Source organism: Corvus brachyrhynchos, unplaced genomic scaffold (assembly GCF_000691975.1).
Source record: "Corvus brachyrhynchos isolate BGI_N302 unplaced genomic scaffold, ASM69197v1 scaffold67, whole genome shotgun sequence".
Classification (NCBI taxonomy): domain Eukaryota; kingdom Metazoa; phylum Chordata; class Aves; order Passeriformes; family Corvidae; genus Corvus; species Corvus brachyrhynchos.
In genome coordinates, this window is record NW_008239114.1 from 97,985 (window position 1) to 105,908 (window position 7,924).

A 7,924-nucleotide genomic window follows, 5' to 3' on the forward strand; every position below is an offset into this window, starting at 1 on the left:
GTGGCACAGAGCAGGGTGTGGGGAGGGTTAATGGGAATATTGGGTCCAAACTGCTGCTGGTTCCGTGGATTTGGTACAGTTTGCATTTAGTGGTGAAGAATAACGTGATTTTCTGAGAGTCTGGTTTAGGTTGTGTTCCCTGGTCCTGTGGGGCAGTGCAGGAGCCAGTCCTGGTGCTGGCTTAGCGCTCACTGCTTGCTCTACCAACGCTTCCATCCTCCAAATACCGATGGGAAAGTCCATGGAAAACCAGTCACCGGAGTGAGGGATGGGTGGCAGAGCTCAGAGCGATCAGAGGCTTTTCTTGGTCAGTGCTGGGGTCAGGTCCAGTTGAGCACCACCCCGGGATTACCCGGTAAGGACTGATCCGTGTTTGATGTGTGATGAGTTTCACGGCCTCAGCAGGAGACAGTCTCCAGACAGTGCAGAAATTCCAGCCAAACAAAGCCTCAACCAAACAAAGCCAAATTTTTAATGGGGAAATAATGGTTGTCTTGCTGATTCCCAGAGACACAGGGTTGGGGTTCCCAGGTTGAGCTGTTCCCTTTGCATCTCCCCAACCCCAAAATGGCTTAAAAACGCGGCTTTTATAGCCAAGGTTCCATGTCTGTGCCTTGTGACTGATTTCCCATTGCATCCCAAGATAGAATTCTGCTTCTGGAATGCAGCTGGGAAAACTGTGGCTCTGTCCTGGGTGTGGAGTGGGGACCGGGGCGTCCCATCCTGGGGCAGCTGCGAGTCCCTGGGCTGTTTCTGTTTGTAAAGGTTACAGGAGGAGATTGAGAAACTGCTCCGAGGCAAAATCAGCTCCAGCTTGGCATGAGGAGCCTGGGGCTGCCAGCAGAAGAGGGACCCACGGGCAGCTTTTTGTTCCTTGGGTTTTCTCTGGAGCAGCACCCTGGGAGACCCCACCTCTGCACACTGATGCCTTTTCCTGGTCGTAAAATCAAGAGTCAAACACGGTTAGAAGGGGAAAAGGGATTTTACCTTGGTATTTATTTTAAGGATCCTTAGGTGCACACATCCAGGTCATATGCATCGAGATGCACCCCGCCGAGTCTGTCTCTGTGTCTCTGTCCCCCTCCCCTCCCAACATTGGGTATAACATTATAGATTTTACTAATTAGCATATCTATCAAAGATTCCCCAATGAGAGGCTCAAGTGAGCCCCCCTCCCCAAGGAGCCTTCCCCTGGATGGTTCTATCTTGGTTTACAGAATGTGTTCTGGAGAGGACCTTGGGGTCTGGGGCACACTGATCCTCAGCTACGAAGCTTCTAAAATGTTTCGTCTCTTAGCTTGACAAACAAGTCTAAGAATGTAGGGGAAAAGCACTGAGAGTACAGAAGTTGTAAAAAGGTATAACAGGGGTATAAAAGAAAAGGCAAAAATCTTCATGGCATCACACGCCCCTGCCGGGATGCCTCTGGAAGGGCTCAGTGCAGGCTGATCTCAATATTTTCCTATCCCGGTTCACAGCATGCAAACCTGCCCCAATTACACGGGCTGAAATAAAGCTTGAGGGAAAAGCTCCGCTTCCCAAGATGCTGGCAGGAGGATTCAGGATGCAGATGACTTTTGGAGGTCAGTCAGGAAATGCCCCAGCTGGTGCTCCCCCGTTCCTGTGCGTCCAATCCCTTTGCAGAGTGGTGTTTTTGCCTTTGCTTGGGAATTTTTGGGCAGCTTGGAAGTTTGGGGCAGGGAAGGAAGGTGGAGCTCGCTGGGGGAACACATGGAAAGGGAAATTGTTGTGGTTTCATTAAATCCTGCTGGAAAAACAGGCAGAGGGTTGGAACAGCAGCTGGGCTGCCTGAAGTGGGGGTGGTGGGTCATGCTCACAGTCCCGATGGATCACTGGAACAACGGAGGGGTTGTGGCCGCATCCAGAGCTCTGCCCAGCACCTGCCGGGGGCTGCTCCGGGCTGAGTGAAGGCACAGCCAGGACCCTGAGCTGTCCATCGAGGTGTGACACCCCCGCAGGGGCTCCTGCAGGAGCAGCTCCCCCTGGCCATAGGAGAACAGCACGGTAAAAGCCCCGGGGAGGCAGTTCCTGCTCCCGAAGCTTCAGCAGTTTGGGAGCTCTTGCGATGTCAATCCCAGGCTCCCGGGAACAGAGGATTTTCCTGTGCGCCGGAGAAAAACCAGGCCCAGGTGAGGAAGTGCCTGGACAAAGGGCCGGAGGGGCCCTGGATGCCTCCACCTGGCTGGTGCTCGGTGTGTCCGTGCTGGCACTGGGAGCACTGGAGGCTCCTGTTTTTCCAGCTTTTCTCTCCGTGGATGCAGAAGAACCAGCTCCCTGTGAAACCTGTCCTGGCTGCGTGTGGCAGAGCATCCCAGTGAGCAGCTCTGGTCGGAGGGGTCACATCTGGGCCACATCTGGGCATCACCTCCTCTCCCTCTGCTCCACGCAGCTCCTTCCTCACCCTCACTCGGAAAGCAAAGGCCTCAGACACTTCTGTAGACATGAAAGAGGTGGGTTGGAGTCCTGGATGCCGCTGCTGCTGCTGCCGGGCGGGACAAGCGAGGGAGCAAAAACCCATTTCAGGCACAAGGAGAATGAGGGCAAGGAGTCCCACCGGGCTCACGTGGGTACCGGCATCGCCTTTCCGCAGGAGAGGCTGGAGCATCCCAGCGCTGCCCGCCACAGGCGGAGGGGCAGCTCCGCCGGGCAGCCCCGGCCGGCGCAGCCGAGGAGGCGGCGATGGGAGCACGGGCACCGCGCACGCCGGAGGAGGATGAGGACGATGCTAAAACCGGGTTTGTTGCTCCCCTCTTGGGCTCAGCCGCCGTCGTGGCCGGGGGAAGTTTGGGGGCAGAGGAGAGGAGAGGGTGGTGGGTGGGTTTGGGGCAGTCGGGGGCTGCTTTTCTGGTTTTTGGTGGGTATTTTTTGGGTGGTGGTGACCAGGGGGGAAGTTTAGTTTGTCCTTGGAGAAACGGGGAGGGTGAAGCGTTCCTGAGCACCTGGGGAGTGCTGCGGGGAACCCCGGGGTTGCCAGGAGTCAGAGGGTCCCACTGGCGTCATCTCAATCACTTTAAGTCTTAATTACTCATTGCGGGTCCGAATTCCCCTGTCCTCTCCCGGGCGCCGTGGGAGTGTGGGTTGCTGGGCTGGGCTGGGGGCCGCCCTGACCTCTGCAGTGCCTCTGGCTCAGCATGCGAAGCCACAAGCCTGGAGCTACACCGGGACCCCAAACCTGCCACAGGCTGCTTTTAGTGCTGCTGTTGCAGAAATTGGGATCAATGCAGGATCCGTCTGACCCGATTAGCGGCTTCCTATTGCTTTCCATTTATACCTCCTCTCCGGTTTTGCCTCCGGCCGCTGACCTCCTCCAGGGTTTGCTGCCAGTGCAGATTCTGAGGGGGACAAAGTCATTCGTTCATCCCTAGGAGCAGACTGAGGTGACAGCACCGAGCTCTGGGTGCTGGGTTGGGGGTGGAGGGGGGCCGCTCTGCCTCTATCCCAGCACTTTGGGACGGACTGGGAAAGTTTCCCATCGATTTGGGATCGAGTTCTTTATCGTGTTACAGGGCAGTAAGCAGGACGGTGGCAGTGGGGGGATGGCTGCCTGCCCCGGCCCCAGCCAGGCGCCCGGGCGGAGCCGGGATGCTCCGGAGGGAAGAGGTCACTCCACGCACCCCGTTTTTTACACCTCTGCCGCTCCAGGCTGATCAAAGCACTTTCCGAGCGCTTTGTGTCCGTGTGTCCATTCAGCAGCCGCTCCCCAAAGTGTGTCCAACACTTTGCAGCAGCGACTGCTCCGTGAATCCCAGCGGGGACCAGACCCGGCCCCCGAAGAGCTCACTCAGCATCCCCAAGAAGCCACCGCAGCACCTCACAGCCAAAAATCCATTTAAATCTTTTCCTGAATCAGGCTAAACCCCGGCTCGGAGTGCAGGGAAGATGAGGAGGGCTCAGCTGCAGCCAACCCTGGCCCGGTCCCAGGCTATCCCTGTCCCTCGGTGGAGCAGCCGGCACCACCGCAGGGCTGATTTCATCCCACCTGGCTTTTCCTGCTGCCTGCGCTGGGCTGTGGCCGCTTTCACGGCACACTCGGAGCGGGACCTCGTCGGCTCCCTCCGAGCAGGAACTCGCCCTCGCTGGTTATTAAGTTACGTCCTGACCCGGTTAATCCATAGCTGATTAATTTTGGACTCCGTGGCTGGGTATAAGAAAGGTTTCATCTGTCTCGTGGCGTGGACTCTATGTGCCGAGCTCTCTAATAATCTGATTTTTTAAATACTAAAAAATATGGGTGGAAAAATCAGAAGGAGGTATGAAAAGTGGGGAGGGCTGTAGGGGTCAGGCTGGGCACAGGTCTCTGCCTGCCGTGGGGTCAGCAGTGATGGACACTCCATCCCAGCACTGGGAATCCAGCTGGGGATCTTCCTCATGTGCCTCTTTTCCTGAAGAGCTCCTGCTTGGCTCTATGGCACATCCACAGCCCTGGGGAAACTGAGGCACGGAGAGGGAAGTAGCCTGTAGGAGCTGGTGGCTGCTGGCTCAGGCTCATAATTTGTTTCCTGGTGCAATTTCGTGGATTCCCAGGATGGGTTGGGAAGGATGTTAAAGCCCATCCTGCCCCACCCCTGACATTGGCAGGGACACCTCCCACTGTCCCAGGCTGCTCCAGGCCCCGTCCAACCTGGCCTTGGACACCTCCAGGGATCCAGGGGCAGCCACGGCTGCTCTGGGCACCCTGTGCCAGGGCCTGCCCACCCTCCTAGGGAACATTTAGTCCCAAATACCTGATCTAAACCTACTCTCTTGCAGTTTAAAGACAATTTGTGTGTTTAAATGTTGAGGCTCATCCTGTCCCCCCCCTTCCCCCCCTTGCCGCAGACAAACTTTAACCTCTGCTTTTAAAAGCAAAGAGGTTTCAGGTCTGGCTGCTCCTGAGCCCTGGGCTCTCCTGGGGCTGAAGAAACCCTGGGATTGCTCTGAGCCACACCATTATTTCAGTGTGTTTTGGCCCCTTTTCCATTCCTCTGCTATTCCCACAGTGAGGACTCCAAAGCAGAGGCAGCTCTTGCCAGATGCCATCATCCCCTGGAAGATCTGAATTACTCTTTCCTATATTTTTATCATTCACAAACTGCCAGCATCTCCCCTCCTGCTGATTCCCTCACAGCTGCACACATTCGCTTGGAATCTAAACAGTTCAATTCGCAAACACCTCTCCTAAGGAGGAGGACCAGCCACAAATTTTCACAGGGTCTCCCCCAGCAGCAAACCCAGAAGCTCCGTGTTTTCCTTCCCGAGATGATTCCTGCCCCGCTCCATCAGTGCCAGATGCCCAGGGCACCTCACTAAGCCTCCGAGGACACTCCGTGCCCGAATCAGAGCTCGAATATTAATAACCCAGCCCTAATCGAGGGCGTTGAAGGGTCTGGGTCGTGGTTTTACAAATTGCACCCCCCCCAAAATCCAGCTCTCCTGATGCTGGGGGACTGTTGCTAATTGAGGGGCACTTCAATTAGCTGGGACGAGAAATAAGAAAAATTCCCTTGGTGGAGACGCCGCGGAGCCACCTGAGCTCCATCCCAGAGCCGCGGGGCTGGAATTACTGAACCCCAGGTAATTAGTGCGGCAAGGAGAGGACAATTAGCGGGGACTCATTACTGCCCCGAGCTGCTCCGCGGACCGGAGCCGGTGCACGGCAGAGCCCGGCCCACACGGATTTCACAGGAGTCTCTGTGGGCTCAGAGAATTCAGGAGAAGCAAAGAAAGAGTCCCTGCCTCGTTCCGCTGCGGGACGGGACCTGCAGGACCCCTCCAGCCTCCCCCTTGTTCCCTGCTCCGGCTCATCCCGCGTCAGAGCAGAGGGAAGCGGCTGGGATGAGCTGCTCTGTCTCCTGCACCATTCCCGCAGGGAAAATTAAGCTCCCTGTGCAAACAAAAATTCAGGCACCTGCTGCCAAATATTCCTCCTTTGCCAGCTAATCCCTCTCTGTTTTAGGACAGGCTCGAGGGTGTTTTATCTCCCCTCTGCTGTCAGAGCTGTGCGTGCAGAGCTGCTGAGCAGCGATCCTGTACCAGGACTTGCTGGATTCTGGTCCATCCCGGATGCAGGACACCCTCGGGGGGCCAAATTTGTCTGCGGGATAAATCCCAGCAGAGCTGGTGATTCCAGGAGCAGAGGCTTAGAGGGAAAGAAGCGCCGGAGGAGTGCCTGGGGCAGCCTGGCTGGAGCGGGGATTGAAATCCTTAAAGCCAAGAGGGTGTTTAAGGTCACCTTGGCTGGGAACAAAGGCAGAACTTTCCCGAGGGTGTCCGGGGTGCAGCCGAACTCCCCAGAGATGAGGGAGTTGTGTAACTGCCCCGTTTCTTGGAGGCAGTGATGTTACTCCGGGCATCTCCCCCCGTTCCCGTCTCCTCCGGACCACAGCAGCGCTGTCACTCCGGAGATATCCCCATTATCAAGGGGTTTTTTGCTAAAGCTCCTCAGCCCCAGCACAAGCCAGATCTTCGGCTCCTCTGGGTGCTTTTCATGCTCCGCATTTCCCTCAGCCACAGCTGCTCTTTGCCCGGGTGCAGGAAGTGACCCTGGTTAGTTCCAGGTAGATTTTGGGGAAAATAAACACCAAAAGAGGTCAGATTTTGCCAACAGATCTCATCACCCTGTGCTCAAAGCCCTTCCAGAGCTGGGTTTGGAGGGGAGATGGACACAAGCCGAATTTAGGTGCCAGGAATGTAAAATTAACTCCTTTTTGTTCATAGATGCCCTCAGTGGGATGAGGGTAAATTTAAGGACTGTAATCTACAGGGGTAGAGAAATGGTGTGTAAAACGATAAAGCTTCCCTGAAGGACCTGATCAAAGGTCTGGATAATCTCCTGTCCCCTTTCCATCACAGAGGGCTGGAGACGTCTGTAAGATGCTCCAAGCCGGCTCCAAGCCGGGCTCTCCTCCGGGACAGGGAGGTTTAATGTGCTCATTAACGTCATGAGAGGAGAAATAGCTCCGAGGACAGAAAAGGATGCTGGAAGGGGGGAAATCGAGGTGACCGGGTCCCTCAAGAGCAAAGGAGCGTCACCGTGGAGGAATTCAGGAATTCAGGCTGAAGCCTGCGGGTAGAAATGTGCCACCCCCTCCTCTGCCTTCCCCCATTGCCTGAGAGGGCGAGGAGGAGATGGAGGAGGAGGAGGAGGGTGGGAAGGTAACCTGGGTGAAGGGAGAGGTGGGATCCAGCCCTGGGTGAGGCCAACAGGGACGAAACCACTCAGGAGCACCCAAGGCGAGATGGCCGTGAGCATGGCAAGCTCCGGGATGGAAAGAAGGGAAAAACGGGGAAAGAAAACAAAAACCCCGGTTATTTTAACGCCTCATGCCAACCTGCCCGGTCCTGTCCACCCAGGGAGCTTATTAATTAATTAATTAATTAATTCCTGGAGGTGACAAGCCCAGTGGCGCTGGGGTCTGAGCCAGCATCCAGCTGCATCCAGGCCTGAGGAAGGGCCACGTCCCTCCTGTCCCTCGTCCCCCACCGATGCCCTTTGCTGGGCTATGCCAGCTGTGCCAGCTGCCGCAACTGGTCCCAGTCACCCCGGGGCGGGGACGGAGATGTCCCACGTGGTGGTGGTGGCACTGTGGCCGTCCCCTCCTGGAAAGGCGCCCGCTGTCCCCACGGCCACAGGCGAGAGGTAGGTGGGCAGCGGGGGATGCTCCAACCCTTGGGCTTTCCCCTCCCCTCCTCTTCTCAATGCCATTATTTTATATTCTTACTGAAAAGAGCCCTTTCGCCTGCTGTAAATCTCTCTCCCGGTGCCAGCGGTGTGTGGGTCCCTGTCCCCCCTCTCGGCCTCCCTCCCGGGGACCAGCTCAGACCTCGCCACGTCACGGACAAGACTTGTCCCCGCTGGACCATCCGGAGCATTACCGGGGATTAAAGGTGGCATCCGCCAGAAGGGCACGTCCTCCCCCTCCTC

General features: G+C 56.6%; 1 protein-coding gene across 1 annotated transcript in view; it reads left to right on the forward strand.

Annotated features, from left to right (window-relative positions):
- The first annotated feature begins 1,404 nt into the window (after positions 1–1,404).
- KCNA10 (potassium voltage-gated channel subfamily A member 10) overlaps positions 1,405–7,924 on the forward strand; it is a 12,271-nt gene continuing 5,751 nt past the window's right edge. Inside the window, exon 1 of the mRNA XM_008637999.2 lies at positions 1,405–2,756. The gene's annotated coding sequence lies outside the window, so the exon portion shown is untranslated. The remainder of the gene's footprint in view (positions 2,757–7,924) is intronic.